Genomic DNA, 12,733 nt, shown 5'->3' on the forward strand with positions numbered 1-12,733 from the left:
ATACTGGCACGGCCTGGCGTCCGGTCTTCTTGTGCACTCCCTGGGGCGAGGCGGCCTTTGAGCCCTAGGCAGGGAGCAAACAACCCCCGAGGACCCTCAGGGAAACACGGGGGGCCGGTAGTGGGACCTCGCTGCGAGGGTCATGGTGGGTGGGAGTAGCGAGGCCCACTCATCTTCTATTTTAAACTATAGTTTCAAACTTTAGTTTACTATAGTTTGAAATAGAAACCATGCAACTGTTATGATTTAACTTTATGCAAAGAGCTTAGAATCACCAAGAGCAACAGACCCGGATTCCGCCATTTTGAAGTGATAACGATCGCTCCACGATGGAAAGCAGCTGCTTTGTTTTTAATTTATTCAAAAAGCGCGTTATTTTCCCAAATTGTAGAGTGTCGCCTCTTGGTAATTCTATGCTCTTTGCTCTATGTCTGACTGTTGTAATGTTTTGCTTTGTTTTTCAGCTGAGTTGTTGAGCAAAGAAGGACTATTGAAGACAACAGTTCAAGACAACCGTGGGTTATATTCACGAGCGCGCACATTATAATGTTTCCGGGCTCTTTTTTGAAAGTGTGTCTTGTTTAGATAAATTTGCATGTCAAACTAAATAAACTATACTCTTTCTAAACACCTGTCTCGTGTTTTATTTGTCCTCTACAGCAATGCACTGTCATATAAGTCTGTTGAATGCATTTGTATGCAACATGGTTTGACAATACAGTTGTCTAACAAATAAATAGTTGTTATAAATGTACCCTTATTAGTCAACATTTGGTGTTATGTTATGGTTGTTTCATAACTATATTTATTATGTTTAAAACCAGCATATACTATATATTTAACATGTCATAAACTTACTGTTATTTTAAAATTTGCCAAATAAAATGTCCTAAGACAAGAATAGGTGTTGTTTTGGTTTTATGTCAACCTACTGTAGGTTTTAGGTTGACTACAGCAGGTATAGGCTACATACATCATAGGGAGTTTTCTTTAATGACCCAAGTAAAACGTCTCTTACTCAAGTACTTTTAGCATGCAAATTTAAGTTTATAAAATACAGTTTCCATCAAAAAAATTTTGTCTTGTGAAAAAGACCAGTGTGGTGGTAAGAAAAAAGTAATGTCAAGTTATATATATTTATAAAATAAGTTGATTAAGTTGTCATAATATTTAGTCATTAGATTATGTGACCGCTAGATGGCGTTCATTTGAAAGGAGCGTTCATTTCAAAGGAGCGTTACCCTGTACTAAAATGGCGGCTCTATTGACGCATTCCTTCAATTTGCAATTCCTTCATTCGCAACATCAGGGTAGGCGACATCTAATGTATATAGCTATGTGCGCTAACTAGTATTCCCGTCGTATCATGCTCAACTCTTAATACTCTATTTCGCACTTTGAAAATCTTTGCGTGTTTTCAGAGAGATATTTAAGCACATATGAAGTAACAGTGGCGTCTCTACCATTGAGTTACAATGCAGCTTTTAGCTCGCTCGTAAACATCACTGCTGTCCTCAGATCATTGTCTGAGCAGAAGTTTCATCATTAACCCTGACTGTCAGATGCTCTTCATCTCAGGAGCTGTATTTTTAGATGCTTTATAACAGATAGGCTATAAGGTGAGTTATGGCTGGAGTGGACGCTGTCAGACGGGCTTTCATTCATTTTGACATGGCAGGAGAGAACAAGATACTAATGAGTGACAGAGAGAGTCCACAAAAACTGCTCTCCGGTTGCATTTCATTTGATGAAAATTATCTTTTAGAGCTTCCAGTCGTGCCAGGTTTTTCCCTCAGGTGTTTCTCGTCAGATTTGTCGTAGAAAGGTGAGAAATGTTTGAGTTTAAGACATATACTTAAATTAATATAAGCTATGAGATGAAGTTAAAGATATTTGTGCAATGCATTTATTCATAAATTATATTTATAAATAAATACATTTATTTATAAATTATTATTTGGCATCTGCTTCCATCTTGTGGCAGCAAAGGGAAGTTTTAAAAGGCACACGTTTTATTCATTCTGAAAGTTCTTTACCTGATGAATCACTGACTCGTTCATAATGCAGACCGTTATTATTTTAATCGTATATATGTATGTATAAATGTAAATGCATGTTTAAATATTAAATTAAATTATTATTTTTAATTGTAAAATTTGAATGTTTTTTCGGTTTATTTTTATAAATATAAGTTCTATGAATATACATTTATATAATATAATTACACATATTATAAATTCTTTTAATATTTCTATATAGCTTTATTTAGTTAGTTTTAGTATTTATTTATATATGTGTAGGTATATATTTTTTAATATAATATAGTTTTTAAAATTTTTGTAATTTTATAATTAAATAACATAGCTAACTTTTTTGTTATATATTTTTTTACATTTAATTTTTATTTTGTATATTTTTTTTAGTTGTCACTTTTAACAGGTAATATTTCATCTACTACTTATATTTTAATAATAGTTTTCATACCTGTGAGATGTCATCATTTTTCTCACAGTAGACTGGACCAGCTGATTCGAATGTTATCGATTGAATGGGCGTTATCAGTGGTTATCAGCTAATAGATATGGGCAATTAGGTGCCTTCTGCACCTACTGGTAGGCTCAGAAGGCTGTTATCATCCATCCACATGGTTATTCAGCTATAGATCACAATCGACTGCAGCCGGAAGTTAACGAAAATCTTTATATTATTTATTAAATTTCCCAATAATAATATTTTATTAATGCCTACCCCTACCTTAACCGTCACAGTAATGTAAAAACAGATCTGGAGTCTTCTCTATTAGTATAGCTGATTAACAATGTGAATGGATGATAACAGCCTTCTGAGTGACATTTACTGCTCGGAAGGCCCCTACTCGCCCATATCTATCAGCTGATAACCACTGATAAAGCTGATTGAAGCAGCTGACTGGACATGGTCAAACGACATTATTGGACCTCACTAACCAGCCAAACGTGGGGTCCCATATGTGACATGACACTAGACTTTTAGGTATTTTAGAGATGTGTAATAAATGAATGTATGATGTAGTTTTATGTGTCTTAGGCAGCGAGAAGAGGCTGAATCCAAAGCCCGAGAAGAAGCAGAGAAACAGAGGATCGAACCAGAGAAACACTTCCAGAAGGAGGAGCTGGAACGCTTGGAAAGAAAGAAGGTAAAATAAAAGTCTACCAATCAAGCTAAACACAGCATCACGCTCTCTCATTCACACACACTCATACGGGTGCTCGCTCACTCGGGAGCGATATTGTTAGACCGCCCGCTCCCGTTTAAATTACACCAGTTACCGACCGCTCCCATGCTTTATTCGTAAATTTATTCCCACGCCGCACAAAATCTGGTACAGCCTCGGGAATGCAGACCTCTAATCTGGCATTACGGTGGCTCAGTGGTTAGCACTGTCGCCTCAAAGAAAGAAGGTCGCTGGTTCGAGTCCTGGCTGGGTCAGTTGGCATTTCTGTGTGGAGTTTGCATGTTCTTAGTGTGTGTGAATGAGTGTCTATGGATGTTTCCCAGTACTGCTTTGCAGCTGGAAGGGCATCCACTGTGTAAAACATATGCTGGATAAGTTGGCGGTTCATTCTGTTGTGGTTACCTCTGATAAATAAAGGGACTAAACTGAAGGAAAATGAATGAATATATTTTTAAAAAATTGTTAAATATAGCACTTGGGAAATATTTTTAAACGATTTAAAACTCACAGGAGGGTTTAAAATTTTGTCTTCAATTGTATTTGAGATTTTACTTCAGTACTGTTGGTTTAACGCTTGTGTTTACATTTTTAGCGTCTGGAAGAAATCGTGAAGAGGACTCGTAAGAGTGACGCAGGAGCACAGGTGAGATGTGTGTGTGTGTTTCTTTAAGCCTAAATTCATCTTAAACACACTCAATGAAATAAAATTAACCTAGTTTATTCATTTCTTTGCAGAAAGATGTTAAAACTCCAACTCAAATGAATGGCAGAGTCACTGACAGCGGTAAAAATATATTTATACTGTGAATATAGAAAAATCACTCTTTTATTAATATCATGTAAGTAGGGTTAAAATGAAAAATAAAAATCAATGTTGTTTTTCTCTCTTCTTGCAGTAATCCAGAAAAATCAGTCAGAAGCTCTTCATAGTAGTGCGACAAACCAATCACCAATGAAGTAATCGAGACGCTGCATAAATTGAAATTGAAATAATGTTGCATGAAATATGTTTTGCTTATTTTCCCGCTTGTGTGTGGAGTTTGCATCTTCTACTCGTGTTGGTGTGGGTTTCCTCTGGGTGCTCCGGTTTCCCCCACAGTCCAAACACATGCACTATAGGGGAATTGATGAACTAAACTGGCTGTAGTGTAAGTGTGTGTGTAAACAGAACAGTTGGCAGTTCATTCCACTGAGGCGACCTCTGAAATAGAGACTAAGCTAAAGGAAAATGAATGAATTAAAATTTATTTCATTAGAATGAAATTCTGTAGATAGTATAGTACACACACACAAATATTTTCTAAAATCATCTGTTGTGTGTTGTCTTTTGGACCCGACTCATAGCTAAGAATTGGGTTTATTAGGTAAAAACTCCCTGACTTCATTCCTCCTTTCTGTTTCATACAAAGAAAAATCTATCAGGAGCTATGCTTAGTCAAAATAAGATCATAGTCATATTATTTAACTTTGGTTTTGGCCGACACCTACCCTGTCATAAAGTGCACCCCTTCTGAAATGTGAATCTATTAACTTAAATTGATATTTTTTTAATACCAGCATTATGAGAGTGAACCAATGGGAATTCCCTTACAGAAGATTACAGAATTCTTTTTTTTACATTTATTTGTAAACCTAGTGCGTTTTAAAATGCGTTTCACTTGTTGTTTTTGCTTTATCCATCAAGATAATCATATTACGTTTTAATCAATTATGGCCTACATTGGTTTTTATGTAGACTGTAGCACAAGGTATGAGCGGCACGTGAGCAGCGCATATTTTTTTCCACATTCATGTTCACAACTGGGATTTATATCCGGAGAGGGACCGCGAGCAGCGCGTAGGATTTCTGCGCGCATGCGTCAGTTTGTTTTTGATTACATTGCTTTCACCAGTGTTGGTTCGGTTCCACAAAAAGAATAACATCTTTATATAATGATAAACGTATTTAAAACCGTCTTTATTATAACGGAATGAATATTTCACGGAGATGATTTTACTATATATATATTTGTAGAAATGTTTATTTAGCATTTTATACGCGTATAATATTGTATTTTATTAAATTAAAAAATCATTCCACCCCCCCACCCCCATTTTTCATACCATATACATGTTTTTATGAATTTATTATGTATCATATTGATTCATCAGACCTTTTGGTAACTTCTTAGCTCAAAACTATTTTAATTTTAGCTACAAACAAAGTTATAACATTTCAGTTAAATAGAACATTTGTTTGTTTCTGTTTTTTTTTTTTACACTAAACATTTGACAGTCTTTTTTATTTAACTTTTAGCAGTTTCAGTCAATTGTTCTTGCAAATACAGACCTTACACTTCTTAAAGTATGCATGTAAGAAGTAATTGCAATGTTCTTTTGCCCTTTAGGACTCCCATGTCTATCATTTTGTTTTGACAAATGTAGTACAAAAAGTCCAAAAGCAAGGCTAGTCAAGGTGATATAATCATTTAGGGAGAGAAAATTAAATTGAGAAGAAATTTGGGGTGGTATGAGATGCTTTTTTTTTGCGACTTAACATGCTTAATGTAATTATACCTTTTACTACTTCATACTATTTCAGTTGTGTTCAGAACTGCGAAACTGTATTTTTTGAAGCATATTGATATCTTTATGAAAAAATATCTTTAATTTATTGATGGAAATATTTTCCACATTTTATCACTTGCCTGTTATAAAATATAGTTGGATTGAAGGGGGGCGCGCAAAAGTTGAAGCCGCATACCCATCAGTAAATGTGCAGTTGCGCCCCTGATTATTATACATACATCCAGCACTCACAACATTCTTATTTTGACTCAATCATTAGGGTCACAAGATTTATATCTTATGTAGTGTCTGTTAGTGTGCGCATGTGTTTGTCTTGGTGTTTGTGAGTGTGTGTCAGTAGATAACCGTGTGCAAGGTGTTGTTCTTCTACAACAATTTCCCCCTTCGATAGTTTTTGTGTGACTTGTTTACTGTACACCTTCTAACCCCATCAGAAGTTTCTCATCTCAACAGGAAGTGGTTAGCACAAGCTCTGTTCTTATGAAGACGCCCACTTCCTCTGACTTTGATAAACACATCTGTGGTTTTGTGCACTGAAACCCCATCAGATAATTTTTTAAACTGCTGCTAAACCAAATGCCCCAAATTACAGATCGATTTCTGGCCAGTTTGCAATGAAGATTTGATCCAGTATTTTAAAAATGTTTGGATTGAATTTTTAGTTTAAAATGATGAACTAACTTGAGTAACAAGACTGATCTGTTGTATCTAATTGGCCTGATTTTTTTTCTGTGCTCTGTTTATTAAACAAATTTGTAACAATAAAGTCATTGGAAAGAATTGGAGCAGACATATTTAAAAGATTTATAAAAGAAAAGAAATCGCAGAGGTTGCAGAAAAAAACTATAAGATAAGAGATAAGTTATATTGATTACATATTATTTATTTTATTTACATTATGTTTTCAGCGTATTCTAACAGCTTGTCACCCAGTGATTAGCACAGTTATTCGGCAAAATTAACGTTTAAGTGAGCGGCGTTCATCTGACAGGTCCATTTGTGATAGTACCGTCCCAATGTATATTGGATAAGACGAAATTGCCAAGCATCCAGCCCAAAATATACAACTATCTCATTGAAGCTCCAAGTGTTTTAACAAGAGAGAAGTTAAAGGCCTACAAGCCTTTGGATACCAACAATTTTGTTCTGTGTGGTCATGTGCAAGAAATAATGTTCCATGATTATTACAGATTCAAAACTATGTTGTGCTAAAAACCGAGGCTCTGCCTAGCCAAAGACAAGGAAAGAAGACTGAACTGTACAAGGCCTGGGTAATCATCAACAAGCAAAACAACTGCATTCTGACTGCATATGTACGGCAGAGTATGTGAACGTCCATTTTTACATTTCATTCTAAGCATTCAGTGTCTGCAGTTTAACTATGTTTAACTGTTTTTGCTAAATTATGATGAATTTAACAGAGCAAGACAAATTTTCCAGTATGTCTGATAATATTTTTTTTTCCTCTGGAGAAAGTCTTATTTGTTTTATTTCAGCTACAATAAAAGCAGTTTTTAATTTTTAAATAACAGGTCAAAATTGTTAGCCCCTTTAGGCTATATTTTTTTTCAATAGTTTACAGGTCAGCAATAGTCATCATGGCAAAGATAAAATAAATCTGTTATTAGAGATGAGTTATTAAAACTGTTATGTTTAGAAATGTGTTGAAAAAATCATCTCTGTTAAACAGAAATTGGGGAAATTAAACAGAGGGGCTAATAATTCTGACTTTAACTGTATATGAAGAGTTCAGATGCAAAAACCTCTAAATGCCTCTTAAATTTTTCTTCTAAAATTAGCTATTTCTATTCAGGCGTCTATGTGTAGGTTCAGTAATATCACATGTATGGCAAATAATATGCCCTTTTTCAAGTGAAATAACTGAACATAAACAAATGAGGCTGAGAAAAATGTTCATTTTTAATGGAAATATTAGATGGTACGGCATCTGAACTCCTCATATACTGCATATTGTGCAGTTTTTGTTTGCATAATAGCAACCTAAAGTGTCAGCATTTTTTTGTCTTAAACATAACATGATAAAAATTTTGACAAACTACTATTTTATTTTACTTTATTTTATTGACCAAAACAAAAATACAAAAAAAAACAAAATAAGAAAAAACATTTAGTTTCAAATGATTGACTAAAATGACACAAAATATAAACAATAAAAGGAAAACTATGGGCGGCACACTAGCTCAGTGGTTAGCATAGTCACCTCACAACAAGAAGGTCGCTGGTTTAGCTCCGCTGGATCAGTTGGCATTTCTGTGTGAAGTTTGCATGTTCTCCCCGTGTTGGGATGGGTTTCCTCTGGATGCTCTTGTTTTCCTCACAGTCCAAAGACATGTGCTATAGGTGAGTTGATTAAACAAAATTGGCCGTAGTGTATGAGTGTGTATGTGAGAGTCAATGGGTGGCTCCCAATGCTGGGTTGAGGGCATCCACTGTGCAAAACATATGCTGGATACGTTGGCTGTTCATTCCTCTGTGGCGATCCCTGATGAATAAAGAAACTAAGCAAAAGGAAAATTAAGAATTAATGAAAAGAAAAAAAAATGTTTAAAACTTTAATACTAAAATGAAAAGTAAAAAAAATATTGCTCAAATAATTAATTAAAATTACACTAATATCTCAATTAAACAAAAGTAACACTGGTTTGAAGACACTTTATGTCAAGTCAAGTGTTAGTTGTCTAAAATATTTTGTGTTTCAGTCATCATCTTCCCTGAGGCACACAAGATTATTCATTCTACAACTATCAGATTTAATGGTGAGAGAAGGCAGAAACTGTTGAGTAAAAATGAGAGTCGTGACAGGATAATCATCCTCGGTCTGAACACTTATACTGAAGAACAGGTGAACACAGTTATATAATTGTGAAACTGTGAATGAAAACTTTAAAACTTTTTGACACCAGTTACTTATACATATCAAAACTTTGAAACTGTTGAGTCTCTTCTAAAACTGAAAAGAAAATGTAAACTGCTTTACGTTGAAACTGTGTAGCCACAAAACTAGCCACAAAACTAGCCACAATCCTGACATGTTTTAACAATGCATAGTTAGTATCTCTCTTAAATTTTTAAGTCAAATAAATTTCACATGTAATTTTAGCTTATATTATGTCAAAAAGATTTAACTTAAAAATGTCAAACAGTAATCCTTTATTTGACGGTGTTCTGCAAACTGCAGCAGTTGCTTCTTGAGACTCTGCAGGTAACATGTCTGTCACATGTCATAGGAGAACTTACATAAAACCACATGTTTGTGTGAGAAACTAATGGCATAAAACTTCTCCCCTCTCACATCTCTTCACAGATTTTTTACGCAACATTCAGTCTCACTTTCTGTTCCATACCTATATATTCATTATGATGATTTAGGCCTAATCGCTTGATGATATCTTAGTTATTGTTTTAATGATGCAAACTGACATTAACCTAATATATGCTAATCACTTTGCAAACAAACAAACAAACAAACAAACAAACAAACAAACAAACAAACAAACACACAAACAAACAAACAAACAAACAAACAAACAAACAAAGAACAAAGGTTTGCTTGTAACTGAAGTTAAAGAGGCTTTTTAAGGACCTTTTTTAAAATGCTCAAGTAAAAAAAAGTTTTGAAAAGTTAACCCTTTATGCACAGGGTCTAAAATTACCTGAATGCATTTCATATCTTTGAAAGAAATTAATTCATTACAGGTATTTCTTGACAAACTTGTTTTTGTTCATCACAAACAGCTATTTTCTTTCTTTTTTATGAAACATCTACTTTTTTTGTTAATATACTTGCAAAACTAAGAAATATCAAGGGTTCATTCAAGGTTAATTTAAACATTTAAATAATATTTAATAAATACCAGGAATTATAATTGATAAAATATATTTCTTTCAAAAATTAAATATTCAATTTTGATAAAGAAACATGCAAAAACAATTCCGCTAGATTTAAACAAAGCTGGTGCATTTAAGATCGGTGTTTCTTTCCAGAATAAACCTGTTTTTAAGCAAATCATTTTGAATTAAATACTTGTTTGTAGAAAATAAATGATTTCTAGATGAATCAACAATTTTAAATGAATCATTTTACAATTTAAAGAATCACTCTCTAAGGCTGGGATTTTGAGCTGATTTCTCCCCTTCTGACAATCTAACCATGTCCCAATTATCTTTGTAATTCTGAAGATTATATTTTAACAGGGCGAGGCAGTGGGACAGTAGGTAGTGCTGTCGACTCACAGCAAGAAGGTCACTGGGTCGCTGGTTTGAACCTTGGCTTAGTTGGCATTTCGGTGTGGAGTTTGCATGTTCTCCCTGCCTTCGTGAGGGTTTCCTCCGGGTGTTTCTGTTTCCCCCACAGTCCAAAGACATGTGGTACAAGTGAATTGGGTAGGCTAAAGTGTCCATAGTGTATGGGTGCATGTGTGAATGTGTGTGGATGTTTCCCAGAGATGGGTTGCAGCTGGAAGGGCATCCGCTGTGTAAAAACTTGCTGGATAAGTTGGTGGTTCATTCCGCTGTGGTGACTCCAGATTAATAAAGGGACTAAGCCGAAAATTAATGAATGAAATGAATATTTTAACAGATTTTCCTGTGATGTGAAGTGTGTTAAGGGTGACTTAATTTGCTTGGAAGAACATCTGAGGTACACAGATTGCAAACCGTAAGTGTATATCATGTTGAATATTTATGATCAGAAGATCAGAAATCCTGATGTGTGGCAGGAACCCATAGGACAAAGACGCATTAGAGCTTGAGATGATTATACCAAATTAAACAATATCCAGAAAGCAATATGAAAAAAAGATGTTTCCAGAAGAATAACATCATGGAGTTACAAAGTGACATGGATTTAGACAGCAGAAACACAGGATCAGCTTTGTTGATTTGTGGCAACAGCACAAATTTTATATTTGTTTATTTGTTTATTCTCAAGTCTCAAGAGATTTAGCAAAATTTCCTGTGTTTACAATTGGGATTCTGGTTGAAAATCTGTTTGTGTGTTGTTGCCTTATGCCTAGTTCAGACTGCGTGATTTTAGCCCCGATTTTGGCTCGGCGACAGGTTTTGAGAAATCGCCGACAAATGCCTGAAATTGCAGGCAAATCGCTGCTCGTGCACGAGAGTGACAATCACACAGTATGAACTTTCAAAGGCGCGATCTGAGAGAATCGCCGATGAGTCGCCGATGCCTGCGAGATATTTGGCATGCTAAATATCTGGAGCTGTTGGCGATTTAAATCATGCAGTGTGAATTGAGTTATGACTGAAAATAACATCAGCGATCGCCTACAGCCAATGAGAGAGCAGCTTTCACTTGTGTGTGCGTGTGTGAATACCTGCTGCAGGCCAGCGGGAGGCTGGGGGAGAAGTTTAAATCGCTCTTTTTCGGTTTATTTGGACCCACGAAATGGAGGAAAAACTAGTGGAGGTTTGACAGGATTCAGGAGCAACCGTGTCTGTTTGACGTTTCATATTGAAAGAAATTAGTTTATTATTAACGTTGAGGAGAAATGGCTAATTCCCTTTAAACCCATGTGAGCAAACATGTACATGTTCTACCCCATTAAAGGCTTCTTTCTCATTATGTAGTTAATAACAAAAGATATACTACGTGTTTTTGGCTGTGAGACGTAGTTTGGACGAAGTTGTCGGCGATTCTTCTTATAGTAAAGTCATGCAATGTGAATGTCCCTGTCGCCGATCCATCTTGCAGTGTAAACAAAGCAGCGACGAAACGCTAGCTAGATAGTCATGCAGTGTGAAAACATCTGTGACATGACTACTTTGAAAATCATGCAGTCTGAACTCGGCATAAGTCACATCGTGACACACCACAAACAATACAAGCAAAGTAGAGAAATAAAAGATTTTTTATAGACATATTTTTTTTTGTGATATATACACTTTGATATGAATATATATTCATATCACAGTGTATATATAATATATAAGGGGACTAATAAAATTGACCCTAAAATGGTTATAAAAAGCCAAAATAAAACAAATAAGACTTTCTCCAGAAGACAAAATATATTTAGAAATACTGTAAAAAACATCCATGATCTATTAAATATAATCTGGGAAATATTAAAAAAAGGAAACCAGCGACGTTCTTGCTGTGAGGCAACAGCACTACCCACTGCACCGCTGCACAGCCCTAAAATATAACAAAATATACATAATAAAACTTTTATGTCGGAAAAAGAGCTTAGTATCAAACAGACAATTTACATTGCACAGATGCAAACATGCAATAAGAGTCAATGAAAGTCTTTGGATTACTGGAGTTATGGAGCCGGGGGATATTATTAGGGGATTTTCAGGAGCTGGTATGCCAAAAAAAATCCAGGAACTCTGGGAGCAGGAATGAGAGTTTTATCTGTAAGCATGAACTCTGTGGTGTGGTGACTGGGATCAGTGATTAGTGGAAGATCCTGGAGTATTTGTGCCAGAACCCCTCTCTCTACGGACCGCTTCTGAGGGTCAGATCTGATGCTTTGAGGGTTTTCCTAAGCTGAGTGGTGCTGGACACTGAATTAGAGGGACTTTTTTTTAAAAAGTTGACAGAGATTTCATGCAAGAAACTGGTTTTAGGAGTCCTGGTGTCCGTGACAAGGTACAAAGATATCGGCCTTTTCCATCCTGTTAGCCCATTGCTCTGGGGATGAAAATATAGGTTGACCGTCACACTTAGGAGCAAGAAAAATGCTCTATTACTAAGACTATGGAGATGAACTGAGGATCTTGATCAAAGACAATGCATTCTGGGATGCCATAATTTTGGAACACATGGTTAAACAAGATTTTTATGGTCTCTATAGCTGTAGGTTAGCTCTTTAATGGTACGAGATGACTGACTTTGGTCAATCGATCCACTGCAACAGAGACATGTGTTATCATCAGAGGTAAGTCAGTGAATCCCTAAAATATGGA

The 12,733-nt window shown here is 35.4% G+C and overlaps 1 long non-coding RNA gene across 3 annotated transcripts; it reads left to right on the top strand.

Annotated features, from left to right (window-relative positions):
• Nucleotides 1–1,228: 1,228 nt before the first annotated feature.
• si:ch211-198e13.3 lies at nt 1,229–6,556 on the top strand. 3 transcript variants are annotated; one of them, XR_015491786.1, is made up of 6 exons: nt 1,229–1,619; nt 1,766–1,825; nt 3,067–3,175; nt 3,807–3,857; nt 3,950–3,998; nt 4,111–6,556. It is a non-coding gene; the product is annotated as a si:ch211-198e13.3 (long non-coding RNA). The 3 variants fall into 3 exon arrangements; XR_015491787.1 differs by lacking the exon at nt 1,766–1,825; XR_015491785.1 differs by lacking the exon at nt 1,766–1,825 and having other exon boundaries at nt 1,229–1,310.
• Nucleotides 6,557–12,733: the final 6,177 nt, after the last annotated feature.

The sequence above is a fragment of the Danio rerio genome, chromosome 5 (genome assembly GCF_052040795.2).
Source record: "Danio rerio strain M-AB ecotype USA chromosome 5, GRCz13ab, whole genome shotgun sequence".
Taxonomy (NCBI): domain Eukaryota; kingdom Metazoa; phylum Chordata; class Actinopteri; order Cypriniformes; family Danionidae; genus Danio; species Danio rerio.